The sequence below is a fragment of the Macaca mulatta genome, chromosome 11, assembly GCF_049350105.2.
Source record: "Macaca mulatta isolate MMU2019108-1 chromosome 11, T2T-MMU8v2.0, whole genome shotgun sequence".
In the NCBI taxonomy this organism is placed as follows: Eukaryota; Metazoa; Chordata; class Mammalia; order Primates; family Cercopithecidae; genus Macaca; species Macaca mulatta.
The window spans coordinates 15,599,548-15,613,823 of NC_133416.1; the positions used below are offsets into that span (position 1 = coordinate 15,599,548).

Consider the following 14,276-nt stretch of genomic DNA (forward strand, 5'->3'; position numbering starts at 1 on the left):
TTGTGCTATAGTTTTTCCAAGGCATGTATATAGAGAGAAGGAGAATTGCTGGGTCCTAGGAAATGCATATCCTTAATTTTACACGTCTTGCCATATTTTAATCCATAGTGGGTTGTACCAATTTACATTCTCACCAGTAAGTTTTGAGTTCTTCTTTCTCTGCATCCTTGAGAAGATTTGGTATTGAGAAGCTTTATTTTTTTTAACTTCCATTTTCGTAATTCTAGTGAGGTCAAGCATTTTTCGCAAGTATATTGGCCATTTGTTTTTCTCCTGTGTATTTCCTACGGTGTATTTTAACTATATTTCTATTGAGCTACTTGTTCTTTCATATTGAATTGTATAAGTATTTTATATTTTCTAGACATCCTTTGTTGATTATATGCATTGAAAATATAGTCTCTTCATCTGTGACTTATTTCACTTTTTCTTCACATCTATAATAGCGCAGAATTTAAAAAATAATCAGTTTGTAATTTTTTCATTTAAATTTAGTGTTTTCTCGCCTTGTTTAAGACAAAAGATGTCATGAAGATATTTTCCCAATTTTATTCTAAAATTCATGACATTTTCTTTTCAAATTTATGTTTAATCCACTTGGAATTTATATCAATGGCTCCTGGGATGGGGGATATAATTTTAGGCGTACTCAATTGTATCAGGACTACTTACTAAATATGCCATCTTTTCTCCACTGATTTTTTTAGAGATACTTCTCTTATTTATTAAATTTTAGTTCATATGAGAGTCTGTTTCTGAGCTCTCTGCTCCATTGGTTTACTTGTTTATCCCTTATTAATACACTGTCTTAATAATTTTACTTTATAAAAAATCTTGATTTTTTTGCTATTTTAAACCATGTAGCAAATAACCTGTCTGAACATAAATCGTTATTACATTCTCATTTTTGTTTCCATAGACACCTCGAAGTGTAATTAAATAAAGTGAGGGACAGGACCAGCAAGCCCGGTCCCTTACTTTATTTATCTACTTCAGGAGTATCTTGGCGATTTGTAGGCCTTTTCTCTTCCATGTGAATTTTAGGATCAAATAAAGATTTTAATGGAATCGTATTTCTTTCAAAGACTTATTTCGAGAGAATTCATGTCTTTTTAATACTGAGTCTTCAGGCTGGGTGCTGTGACTCGTAATCCCAGCACTTTTGGAGGCCGAGGCGGGCGGATCACAAGGGCAGGGGATAGAGATCATCTTGGCAAACACGGTGAAATCCCGTCTCTACTAAAAATACAAAAAATTAGCCGGGCGTGGTGGTGGACACCTGTAGTTCCAGCTACTCGGGAGGCTGAGGCAGGAGAATGGCGTGAGCCCAGGAGGCCGAGCTTGCAATGAGCCGAGATCGCGCCACTGCACTCCAGCCTGGGCGACAGAGCTAGACTCCATCTCAAAAAAGAAAAAAAAATTTGAGTCTTCCATCCATGAACATGTTTTATTTCTCTATTTATTCAAGTCTTTTCTTGCTTCAACATTGTAATTTTCTTAATAAAGGTTTTATATAATATTTATTAGGTTTGTAGACATTGTACAAGTTTTTGTTGATTTTGTGAATGGAATTTTTTTCCCACTAAGTTTTCTAATAGTGTATCACTTATTTATAGGCATCTATTGAGTTTTAATAGCCTTATTGTTCACGCAGCATACAATTCACCCATTTAAAATGTACAATTCGATGGTTATTAGCTTAGCATATTCAAAAATTTGTTCAACCATCCCTATGATCAAGTTTAGAACATTTTCATCACAGCAAGAAGCCTAGTATCCTTCGTTTACCTGCCTTCTCCTGTCCCTCCCTACCTCCTCCAGTCCTGGGCAACCACTGATCTACTTTCTTTTTTTTAAGATGAAGTCTTGCTCTGTCACCCAGGCTGGAGTGCAGTGGTGCGATCTTGGCTCACTGCACCCTCTGCCTCCCAGATTCAAGCGATTGTCTTTGCCTCAGGCTCCCAAGTAGCTGGGATTACAAGTGCCTGCCACCATGCCCAGCTAATTTTTGTATTTTTAGTAGAGATGGGGTTTCACTGTGTTGGCTAGGCTGGTCTCGAACTCCTGACCTCGTGATCCACCTGCCTCAGCCTCCCCAAGTGCTGGGACTACAGGCATGAGCCACTGTGCCCGGCCCACTGATCTCCTTTCTATCTTTGTATGTCTTTCTCTTCTGGGCCTTCATATGAATAAAATATATGATGTAGTCTTTTGTGACTGGCTTCTTTCATTTAGCACAATCTTTTAAGGTACTTTTCATGTTGTAGCTGTACTGGTACCTCCTTTCTAAGACTGAATAATATTTCATTATTCAGCACTATGGATATGGATATGGATACAGATATATACTGTTGATTTTCACCCGTTGATTTTGTTTCTAATAACATTGCTGAAAGCTTTCATTAATTTTACTGATACTTTTTTTTTTTTTTTTTTTTTTTTTGAGACAGAGTCTTCTTCTGTCAGCCAGACTAGAGCACACTGGTCTCGGCTCACTGCAACCTCCACCTCTCAGGTTCAAGTGAGTCTCGTGCCTTAGCCTCTAGAGTAGCTTGGAGTACAGGCGTCCGCCACCACACGTGGCTAATTTTTGTATTTTTAGTGGAGACGGGGCTTCGCCATGCTGCCAGCTGGTCTCGAACTCCTGACCTCAAGTGAGCTGTCTGCCTTTGCTTCACAAATTGTTGGGATTACAAGCATGAGCCACTGTGCCTGGCCGATATTCATTTTTAATGTAGATTTTCTATAGATACTCCTATCCTCTGCAGTTTTATAAATTCTTTTTTTAACTTTGTGCGTTTCTTTTTCTAATCCTTGTCTTATTTCACTGGTTAGGACTCTAGGACTGAATGGAAATGTTGATGTAAGTATTATTGTCTTACTCCTGACTTTAATGCAATTGCTTTTAAGATTTTACTATCAAATATGTTACCTATAGTATTTTAGTGAATACACTTTTGAGATTGACTTTTTTTTCTTTTTTCTTCATTGGATAAGCATAAATGTTTTACTGTTGATAAGATGTTTTTCATGACATAGTTAAATTTTGGCTATTTTATATCTATGAGATGATCAGATTTCCCCCTTTAATCTACTAATGTGGTGTGTTAATGAAAAGATTTTCTAATATTGCATTCCACTTCATTAAACAATTCTCTAACATTTTTCAGCATTCATTCAACATCTTCAATCCTTCAATGTTATGGGATGAATATCTATTATGTCAGGTGTAGAAATAAAGATAAATAACACATAGTCCCTTTCTTCAGAAAGCCTACCATTTCTTTTGAAAAGTAAGAGAATGAGAAGGGGGTCCTGTGAGTAACATGCATTCAGTGTTTGCTATGTGCCAGATATTCTTTTAGATGCTCCAGAAATGTATTCCGATTTAATTCTCCCAACAACTTTATAGGATAAGTACAATAATTTTATCCATTTTATATATTAGATAGCTGAGGCTTCCAGAAATAAGTGATTTGCTCAAAATCAGCACTCAAACCAAGACTCTGTGGCCCTAAAGACCAGGCTCTTGCAATATAAGTATCATGGTTGTTGAAAGCACGGAGAGCCACGTTTAAGTTAGGTTTATGATTTCCAGAAAATATTGGATTTAAATGATTCAACAAGGGGGCAGGCATGAGATAGAGGAGAGCTGTAGACAGCAGTTAAAGCAGAGGAGGCTATGGGAGGCGAGCAAAGTCTCAGGGTCGGGAAAGCACAAGATAGCCCAGGGACCAATGGGTAGACCAGTTAGCTAGATGTATACATTGTGTAAAATGATGTTGGGAAGTAAACCTAGAGAGATGGATTAGCAGATTATCCCATGAAAACTCTTGTGATGACATGCAACACAGACTGGAGTAAGGAAAGTCAGAATCTCAGCAGGAGGCCGTGGCTACTGTCAAAGTGAGCAATAGTAACAACCCTTCATTTGCTCCTCATTGATCTTAGGATGGAGTCCGACCAAATACCTTACCTTGGTTGGCCAGACCTGACATGGTCTGTCCCTTTCTTTCTTCTCCAGTCTCATCTTACCCCTTGCCCTCTCAACTCCAACCTTATTGGTCTCTCTGTTTCCTGAACCTCCTATATTCCTTTTAACCAAATAGTCTTTGAATAAATTGTTCCATCAGTAAGTAACTTTCTTCCTCCTCTGAGCAGGACACCTCTATTTGTCTAGTCGATTTCTACTCATACTTGATGTCTCAATCCTTAATTGTGTTCTTCTCTTTCAGGAGTGCTAATTTCAATTTATAGCTCTATTTTCATTAGAGTTTTCCTAAGCAATGCTTGTCTGTTCTCCCAGGTTATAAATTATGTTGCTGGAATAGGGAAAGTCTGAGTCTGTTTTTGCTTACCTAATTCCTAGCACAAAGCCTGGCTCAGAGTAGACGCTCGATACATATGCATAGTTGTTAAATGAATGAATAAAAGAACAATTTATCTGAACTATGGAGTGTGAAGTCAGTAGAAATAAAATGAATAAGGAGAAAAGGAGATTGCTTTAGAACTCTCCTTTTTACCTGTTAGAAAGAAGAGCTGACTTACTTGGTGATTGACTGAACGTGGGGATGAAACAGGTGAAGGAATTAGGAATGGTTTTCAAGCTTAGCTTCCAAATGATTAATTGAGAGAGAAGTATTATTAACAGAAACAGGGAATCCAGAAAGATGATGAATTTAATTTTAGATATATCAAATCACTACGAAGACCCTGAGGAACATATCCAATAGGCATTTGCAGGTCAGAGTAGTCATACACGGAGATACAGATTTGGGACATGCTTTCAAAATGAAAAGCCGTCCGCTTAAGAAAGTGGAATTAACAAGAGAAAGAGAATAAACAGAATAGCAGAGGCCCTGGTAACTGCATATTGACACATGTCTATTGAAGGAGAGAGTGAAGACAAGAAGAGTTGATTAAGTGGACAGAGCAGCAGACAGGGATGACATGAGGGTTGAGCACTGCCACAGAAGCCTGGGAGAAGTGAATCCCACTAAGTGGAACATCAATATTGCAGAGGAAGAATGAAGACCAAAAATTAGGCATTGACCTTTAGACAATTCCTCGGTGACCTCTGGGAGTAGAGTTTCTGCAGAGCACAAAGTGGGACAAAATACTGATTTTCGGAAAAGAAGAGACTGCTTGTACACATCACTGATTGAAGAAGTGTGGCAATGGCAAGCAAATACAAATAGGATTGTAAGTAGAGTGAATAGTGGAGGAGACATCAAGGAAATTTCTCGAGTTATTAGAAGCCTGTATATGCTTATAAACAGAGGGGAAGTCTGTGGACAGGAGAAATTGACGATGCAGTTGGATGGGAAAAGGGGAGTGTACAGGGCCAGCCGTGCTTATTGAGGGAGGAATTTTCCAGAAGCGATGAAATAGGTGGTGTGGCTCACTTGAGTAAAAGAGCTTGCTCTCTCTCTGAGACTATCACTCTCATCAAGACTGCGGAAGAAATTGAGGGGGGAGGGGAAACTGAGTGCGCAAAGGAAGTGGAGTAATAGGGAATAGGCTTCACATCCTCAGCATTCTCCACTTGCACAAGCTCACACTGGGGAAAAGCATGAGTTGTTGCCCTGGAGCAAGCTGCCTGTCTGCCAGGCCAGTAGTGACACAGCCCCTTTCAAATGCTCCAGACTTATGAGAACCAAAAAAAAAAAAAAAAGAAGAGAGAAAAAAAGGTAGGTTCAGGGCTGACACACGGCGGCTGCATTCTGGGATTGGGCTACAGCTGGCCCTGGCCGTGCCCCTCTCTCTGAGGGCTGTTGGAAGAGGTGCTTTCTTGTGTACACAGGTGGAGGAGCCCACATTTCCAATCTTTTAGCCCCACCTCTGGCCCAGCCCAGCTGCAGACACCCTTCCTTTGGGCTGTGAACTGGACTGCATGGTCAAGCCTAGGGCAGCCTGAAGCCAGTGATGAAAATCCCTGGCATTTCCTCTCATAACCATTTCCAAAGGGCTTTCCCCAAATATGATCTCATTCCATTCTCATGGCACCATGGCATTTTCAACTCCAATTTAGAGATGCCAATCACTAAGCACCTCTAGAGAGGCCATGCCGTTAATTAGTATCTAGGGCTGCTGACTTGAAAACCTGGGCTCTTTCAGCCATCTCACATGGTTTGCATCTGACTCATCCCCTTTGGAGGTGAGAAGGTGGGCTCTGCGATTTGGGAGATGAGAATGACAAAAAAAACCTGTATTAGCCATCCCGCCTGAGCTTGCCAAAGGTAGCCACCTCCATCTGTGGGTCAGGAAGCTCTTTGCATTTCTGCTAGAAGGAACTGATGGTGCCTATTGATTAAAAATCTCATGAAAAGAGAAGCAGAGCAGGCAATTGTTATGTGTTTGGTGGTGTTGGTATGTGGGGCATGAAGAGAAAGGAGAAATGTCTGAAACTACATTCACCAATCTTAAGCAAACTTCATTGCTTGAAACACAAGAGGGAAACAGCTGACTTCCTTCATCTTCACCTTGGATGTGCGAAGGTTCACCCCAGGTGAAGGGCACTGACCAAATGTGTGACCCTGGGCAAGTCACTTCGTCCCTTTAGGCTTGAGCTTCCTTTCCTGGAAAACAACGAGGCTGCAATAAATGCCCAAGGTCGGACTAACTCGAATAGTCTGTGAGTCCAGGATTCTTAGGAAAATGGAAATCATTAGAGTAGGAAGGGAAGAGTTTCTTCTTGGGGACTTCTGGTTCAAGGCCTGCCTTCCTGAAGGGGCAGTTAAATCATTAATAGGTTGGTGAAAAAGCATCATTTTCTTAGGGATGGAACGTGCCCTTAAAGTATTTGCAAAACTAGCTAACTAACAACCAGCAAACTAACCACCTAACTAACCAACTAGCCAATTAACTACCTAACCAACCAGCTAGCTAACTATCTACTAACTAAAACTAACACCTGAACAGCAGCCACAGTGTGGGGAAGGAGCAATTGCAAATACCCTTTTCTTCTGTTGCAAACAGGGACGGCTCCAGCAGTTGGATGGCAGCCCCGGGTTTCCTGACATAACCTGTATCTGCTTGGTGCTCCTCGGCTTGCAGGGCACAGGCAATTTGGTTTCATGCGGCCATGCCAAGTGCAGAGAGAGGCCCCAGCTGCACTTTCAGTCACGTGACCTGGTGACTCAGGCCCTTTCTGGTTCCTGCTTGTCAGGGTATGGGAAAGGTGAGACACCACTTTGCAGTGGCTCTTTGGGAGGGTCTAGGGTTGAGCAATGGTTTGTTATTATATAGGTTGCCCTGAACCCTTTTTACGTGAGCATAATAAAGTTATCTTATAGCCCCAGAATTGCCATTTTCAGATGATGTCTGCAGAGTTGCTGTGTTCATCTCCTGTCTCCAGGAGTAAGCCAAAATCATCGGAGGGGAAAAAATAAATCTACATTTCACCACTTCCTTTAATGAAATAGTTCGGTATTTAACCACCTCATCACCCGAAATGTCTTTTATGCTAACCTGAATCCACCCTGCCACGTTTAAGCATAATTCCTCTTACTCTGGTAGACAGAGTGGAAAATTTGTTCCACGATGGCAGGAATGTCTACGTAACCTTAAGAGAAGATGCTAATTCCAACTTTATTTTCTCTTCTCTGCCTATCTGTAGCCTCTGTTCTTTCAAGCTAGGTTTCAAATTTACCTCCTTTAGGAATCTTTCACTGTGGAACCCCTCCTTTCTACAGAAGAGACCAGAACACACAGGCTCAGAGTTTATATTCTTATGTGTTTGTTCTTACTGATGTGCGGTTTTGAAAACGCTTTTGAGTTGATTTCAGAGCGCAGTGCTCTGTATTTGCAGGTGGGATGGATTCTCTTTAATGCAACTGTGGTGTTGTGAAAAGCGCTGTGGCCTTGGAGTCAGGAATCCTGGATACTTACCAGCCATTACTTGAGGCAGGTTCCTCAATCTCGGAGAGGTTTGTATTATTCCTCTGGAAATCAGAAAATGGGGCTGTAACTCCTGGAGTCACTGTGAAGATAAATGAAGGAATGAAGATAAATGAAGGAAAGTGCGGAGGATAATGGCTTGCATTTAACAGGCAGCCCATTGACACTCACTTACGTACCCTGAGGGACCAAATCTTCTATTTCTATTGTTTTTCTCCATAACGCCTCACTGCACTGCTCTGCCCACAGCATAAGCTTAATGAGTGCCACACACTGACTATCTATTTGGTACCTAAGAACAAGCAAGCTGGAAAGGGCTTAGGGCCACTTTATGGTCTGAGTGAAGTCTTGAAAAGTCCAGGATGTGGGTCCCCACTCCAGGTAGATCACAGGAGATAGCTCAGGGTGTGTCTCTGAGCCAGGGAACCAGATGAGAGGCAGGATCCATGAAATAGGAATCTAGGGGAAACAGAAGATTTGGTCCTAAAAGGGATGTCTGGTGCAGGCATGTGCCGGAGAAAAAGGGGCCAGCAATGCTTCTACTAAAATCTGTTCCTTGTAACTTCACCGGCTCTTAGAGTTCACCTTTGCACTGCCGGCTCCATTTTCCTGCGTCACTTCGACAAGCCAATTTCCGGTCCTTATCAGCACTGTGGGAGGTGGGGTTTCTTTATCCAGGTGCTCAGTTTGATTACCTATGAGAGACAGATGTTATTGATGCTAAAGTAATTTATTTTCCCTGGGAAATGCAGGCTTTGACCTCCGCCTGGTTCCTTAGCCCTTCCTGCACACAAGGGTCAGAGGCTCAGAGACGGCTGTGGCCATGCTCCAGTGAGTGCAGGTGACAAATCTCAACCCTGATCCAGTTTGACTCCAGGGTGAAATGGGCAGGGATGACTCACAGGTTGAGGAACCCGCTCCACAAAGGCTCTGTGGAAGGAAATGATGTCTGGGTGGAAAATGGGCTTGCAGCTTTGGGATGAACTAAGCCTGGAGAGATTACTGAGGGCGAGGGAGGGGTTTATTTATAGAGGGCGAGGCCTTCTCTTTTTCCCACTAGGCCAGATGAATGGAGAGGTGAGGAAAGAAGCCTGTTGGGGGACCACATCTATTCCCCGGCTCATCTCTTCAGTCAAAGCCTGGCAGAAGCTTCTCATTTATTTTTCTACCACCAGTTCCCTGACCCAGGATAGGATATCAGGTGGTAAATCAATACTTGCATATGGTGATTTTTGCTTTGTGGACCCTCAGATACAGACAGCCAAGCTCAACACATTCCTCAGCCACACTGTTGTTAGTAGGCTGTGCAAGGTCACATTTTGGTTTTATTTTGGTCATTTGCCTTTTTCCTTTCATCCCTTATCTTCACTTCCATTTCCCTTCGGTACCTCCCTTCCCTATTCCATACTCTACCTGTACCCCTGACTCACTCGTGGTATTCTAATGACAGAACAAGAACCCCATGCATGTGCCCCTATGGCTTTGGCAAGAGCTTCTCTGGGTATATACCAGTCTGCAGGATCACTGGGCCATAAGGCATAGGCATGGCCTATGCCGCTCCTATATATGCCACATAGGAGTATTTCACTAAATACCGCCTGGTTGCTCTCCAGAATGGCTGCACTCCAGCAGTGAATGAATGAGCCTGTTTCCTGGAATCTTCTCCAGAACTTGCTGTTACCTGGCTTTCTAATCTTTGTATACTGGGTGTGTGTAAAATACTATATAATTGTTTTTAAATTTGTATTTTTCTGATTTCTAGGAGGGTTACATATCTCATCTCTTACTTGTTATCTATTCTCTAATTTGTGTATTCCATGTTTTGCCCATTGTTCTTTGGGGTTTCCAGTCTTTTTCATGTTGATTTGCAGGAGTTTTTGCATATATTAGATATATAATTATCTATGTATGTAGACACTATAATTTTTTGGATATTGTTCTTATCCAGTTTTGGAAGCAAGATTATACTTACTAGCCTTGTCAACTGAATACTATTTTAATTTCTATAATGATGATCTATGCAAACTTTCAACTTCTTCTTCTGCCAATGTTGGTACTTTATAAATTCACTATAATGTGTCTAGGTGTGGACCATTCTCCCCATCTGTGTTGTATAACATTCCATAAGTCTTTCCAATTGAAGTCTCTCATTTTCTTTAATTCTAAGAAATAATAATTATTTCCTTAAGTATTTTCCCCTTTCATTTTTTTTTTTTTTTGGTCTTTTTGGAGAGCATCTGTTGTATGGTTAGTGATTCTTCTACTTCTGTAAATCTAACTTCCACTTTTGATTCTTTTTTAGAAAGAACTTAAAATTATATGGTATTTATTCATTTACTCTTAATAAAAATAAGCCTCTTAATATTCCCTTGTATTTATTTCACTTCTTCCTGGAGTACTTCTTCTAAGAGAATATTGAAAGAGGTTTTATATGTGCCTAAGATATCCTCAATTTGCCCCCAAACTTAAAGACAGTTTAATTGGAGTTAAAATTCTAGGTTGAAAGTTTGTTTTTCAATGCTGAAAAAAGTATTCTATTATCCCACATCCAATGTCGGTAGTAAGGATTCCTGGTTGTCACCCAACACCCCCTGCCCTGTCCCAGGGGATCTGAACCTTCTCTCTGGAAATCAAGAGAATGTGGAGAGGATCTTTGGAGGCTAAGTGATGGTGTGCTGTGTGGATTGCAGCAGTGGCAAGAGGACCAAGAGCTAATGAGGTGGGGTGGGCAGGGCAAGGCACAGGGAAGGAGATGTGCAGGTTGGGGGTGGCTGGCTAATTCTTCTGGCTGGCAAGTGCTGACTTTTCCTGCAGAACCCTGGAAGGGTACAAAATTCTAAATTTAGAGGACTCAAAAACTCTAGATTTGATGGTGAGCAAGAGTGAGATGCAGGCTGAAACTCCCCACTTCTCTACCCTATCACAGGGGAAGGATTGCTCCTCTGTAAAGAAACTGAACAATCTGATCCTGATGTGGGAGCTGATGCCACATCCAGGCTCCATTACCACTGACCCTGCAGTGGAGCTGGGTAGTCTGCACAACCTCTGGTGTACTCTGAGTTCAGCCAGTTTTGCTTGCATCACCAACTGATAGGCATTTGAAAGAAACTATGAAACACAATTAAGAAAAAGAGAAATGACTCCACAGAAAAACAAGAGTTAATTCAGGATACATAAGGAACTTGAAAGAAACTCGAATTTGTATATTCAGAGACATTTATGAAACTATCATATCAATTAACAGAAGAGAATGCTATAAAAACATTAACTAAAAAGTTGGAGGATAAAATAGAGGAAAAGTAAAATAAAAAAGGTAACACATAGACTAAACCAGGGAACCAACATCTAACTGATAGAGGCTCCAAAAAGAGATGAAGACAAACAGATGAGGGAATGAAGTACAGAAAAACATTACAAGAGAATTCCCCGGAGTTGAAGGACACAAAATTTAAGAAAGACATATTCATCTTGTACTCACTACAATAAGGAAGAGTTGGCAAATGAAACGGTGTAAAATTCGGGACACTAATACTGAAAAGAGAGTTCTTAAATGTTTTCTGGGAGAGAGAAATGGAGAAAAAAATAACGCCAACCTACAAATAAATGAGCACCAAAGATTTCTAACAGCAACACAGTTTGCTAGAAAACAGTGTTTAACTGCTTTAAATTATGAAGGAAAATGATTTTCAACTAGAATTCTTTATTTTTTTATTCTTATTGTTAGATGAATATGCTTATGTATCAACTAGAATTGTATACTCCTCAAGAATATCTATGAAATTTGAAGTCAGAGGAAAAGACATTTTGAAACAGATAAGAAGTCAGAAGGCTTAACTTTACACACCTTTTTTTGGAAGTCATTTGAAAACACACTCCTGAAAAATGAGAAAGCAGAACAAGCCAGAGGAAGACACCAAATTCCAGAAGCAGTATATTCAACCTGGAATCATAGTGAAGAGTAACACACAATGACAGTTTTGCTGCAGGTCTGGAGAGGCCAGTATAGATTTTACAGCTGAAAGAAACACTAATTTGTGTCTTCAAATGTTTTTTGAAGACATGTAAGCACAGAGATGTTAAATCAGTTGGCCAAGATCACTCAGTAGTAAGTAGTAAGTTAGCGATCCTGACTCAGCCTGTCAGGCTTTGGAGCCTGAGCTCTTACCTCTTACTATACAGTGCTTCTCCTGGTAACCTGCCTTAAAGTTATTAACGAGTTCCATTAGGAAAATGAAAATAGTGATATGTTCCAGGCATGCTAAACCCTCATTTATTATAGTCAGAATGCAAAACAATACTATGTAAAATTGCTAAATTAAGAATTAGCTTTATAGAAGTCAAGAAACAGTTTTTAGAGAAATAAAAGTAATCACCAGGAGAGAAAACTCAAAGAGAATGCAAGGTGATTAGGTAGAGGGAGTGGACAAGGGAAAGCGGAGAGGGAAGAGGAAGGGAAGAGACTGTCGCTTTGCATTTTAAATCCCCTGCACCTTAAAAAATTAAATTATGTGCATGAATTACTTTGAAAAACTGTAAATTTGTGTATCTTTTAAAAGGGTAAATAGGGCTTGTTTGGAAGATGAGCCGAAAGGGCAATGATAGTAATGTTCAAAGGGGGAGAAGAGTTGGAAGTTTGTGTCCTCGTGGGGAATGGTGTGATCTAGTGGCTGGATTCTAGGGTGGTGGTTTTAGCAGAGGGTGGACGTCAGGCGGGGGAGGGGGGCAGCAGCTGGAGGTGACTCTGGAAAAGTGGGCTAAGGCAAGGCTGTGGAAAGCACTGAATGCCATGCTAAGAAGTTTGGAATTTCCTCTGTTGACCATGGGGAGCTATGAAAAAAAGTTTTGAGCAACGCTGATTCCATCTATGTTTCAGAAGAATCATCCTTATGGCAAAATGCAGTAGGATTTGGAGTGTGGGAATGACAGGAAGCGGGAAAGCCAGATCAGAGGTGGTTACAAGCTTAAGGGACTCTTCAGGGTCCGAATTAAGGCTTTTAACCTATGTAGAAAACTGAAGTTCCATAATTGCAACTTGAATGAAAACTCTTCCACCACTTTCCTCACCTTCCTGCGGACTGGGGTGTCCTTTGCCCAGGAAGACACTGATGGGGCGGTAGGGTGGTGGTGGGTGGGCCACAGGGAACTGCCCACCCCTCCTCATTCAGGGGCCACTAGAACCTCCTGTCTGGTCCAAGTCTCACTTCAGATTTTAAAAATCTTATTACAAACAATTTTTTGGCCACATTTCAAGACATGTCTTAGTTTTTAGCCCAGGATTTTTACCAATCTCTCCCCAGCCCCCTCCACACCCTTTAATGATTCCCTTGGTTTTTATAAGTAGTTTTCCAGTTTTTTCCTCCTGCCCTGCCAACTCATCTAAGAAGTAGGATTTTTTTCTCCTTTTTTATTATTAATATTTTAAAAATAATAAAATGGAAAAAATGAATGTTTTTGCACTTCTGGCCTCTTGCTTTCGAGGTTCACACCCACTGGTGCCCTCCCTCTGAGGCTCACTAACATTCCACACTGCTGGGCGTGTGTCTGCGTGACTAGGAGCCCTCGGCTGCTGTCTCCTGTCATTATAATTTCTCCCTTACCTCCTCACCTACTTCCATTCCTCCATTTCTCTTGCCCTCTGGTTGCTAGGCAACACAGTGCAGGGGCAGGAGGAGCTGGCGGGCAGAGCCCCCATGGAAATAGTGGCTGCTTGTCTTCCTCTCCCAGCAGCTTGGCTGGGAGTTGGGCAATTGCTGAAGGTCAAAGGCAGCCATCCATAACTGTGTCATTCCCTCCACTAGGTATAAACCTGATGCAATCAGGGAAATACCTGAAGGTAGGGGATGGGGTAAAGTAAGGCAGTCAGTTTTCCTTTCATACCCAAGAGGCTGGGCGTGGCTCCTGCCTTCCGGCAGAAGAGGGTAAAGGTGGAGATGAATTGGCCTTTCTTCATTTCAGGAATGTGAATTTCATTTCCTTCCACACCTCTCTGTCCAGTGGCTGGGCTTCAGAACTAGAGTCGACCCTGCAAAATACAAATTCACTTCTTAGCAGAGGTTGAATTTTTTGAGTTGGGGTCCATTTCTCTAGTACCAAACATGATCTGGGGACTCGCAGCATGGACAGCCTCTGGGAGCTTGTTAGAAATGTAGACCTCGGTCCCATCCCGGACCACCCAACCAGAAGCTGCAGTTTTTCAGAATGGCTGGGTAATTTGTATGCATGCTGATCAAATATTGTAGATTTGGTCTTAGGTTCTTGAGACTTCTTCTTTTCTCCTGCTCAGTGGGGCATCATGGAATCCTATCTTGGGGTCCTTCATGGGTTTACGGAGAGATGAGTGAGCAAATGCAGAGAACTGTCTTAGCCTGACAAAAACC

General features: G+C 41.5%; 1 long non-coding RNA gene across 1 annotated transcript; it reads right to left on the minus strand.

The window, feature by feature from the left end:
* Positions 1-6,273: 6,273 nt before the first annotated feature.
* Positions 6,274-13,909, minus strand: LOC144332800 (uncharacterized). Its single transcript, XR_013400921.1, has 4 exons — positions 13,777-13,909; positions 8,079-8,594; positions 7,891-7,981; positions 6,274-6,578 (listed from the first exon to the last, which is right to left on the minus strand). It is a non-coding gene; the product is annotated as an uncharacterized LOC144332800 (long non-coding RNA).
* Positions 13,910-14,276: the final 367 nt, after the last annotated feature.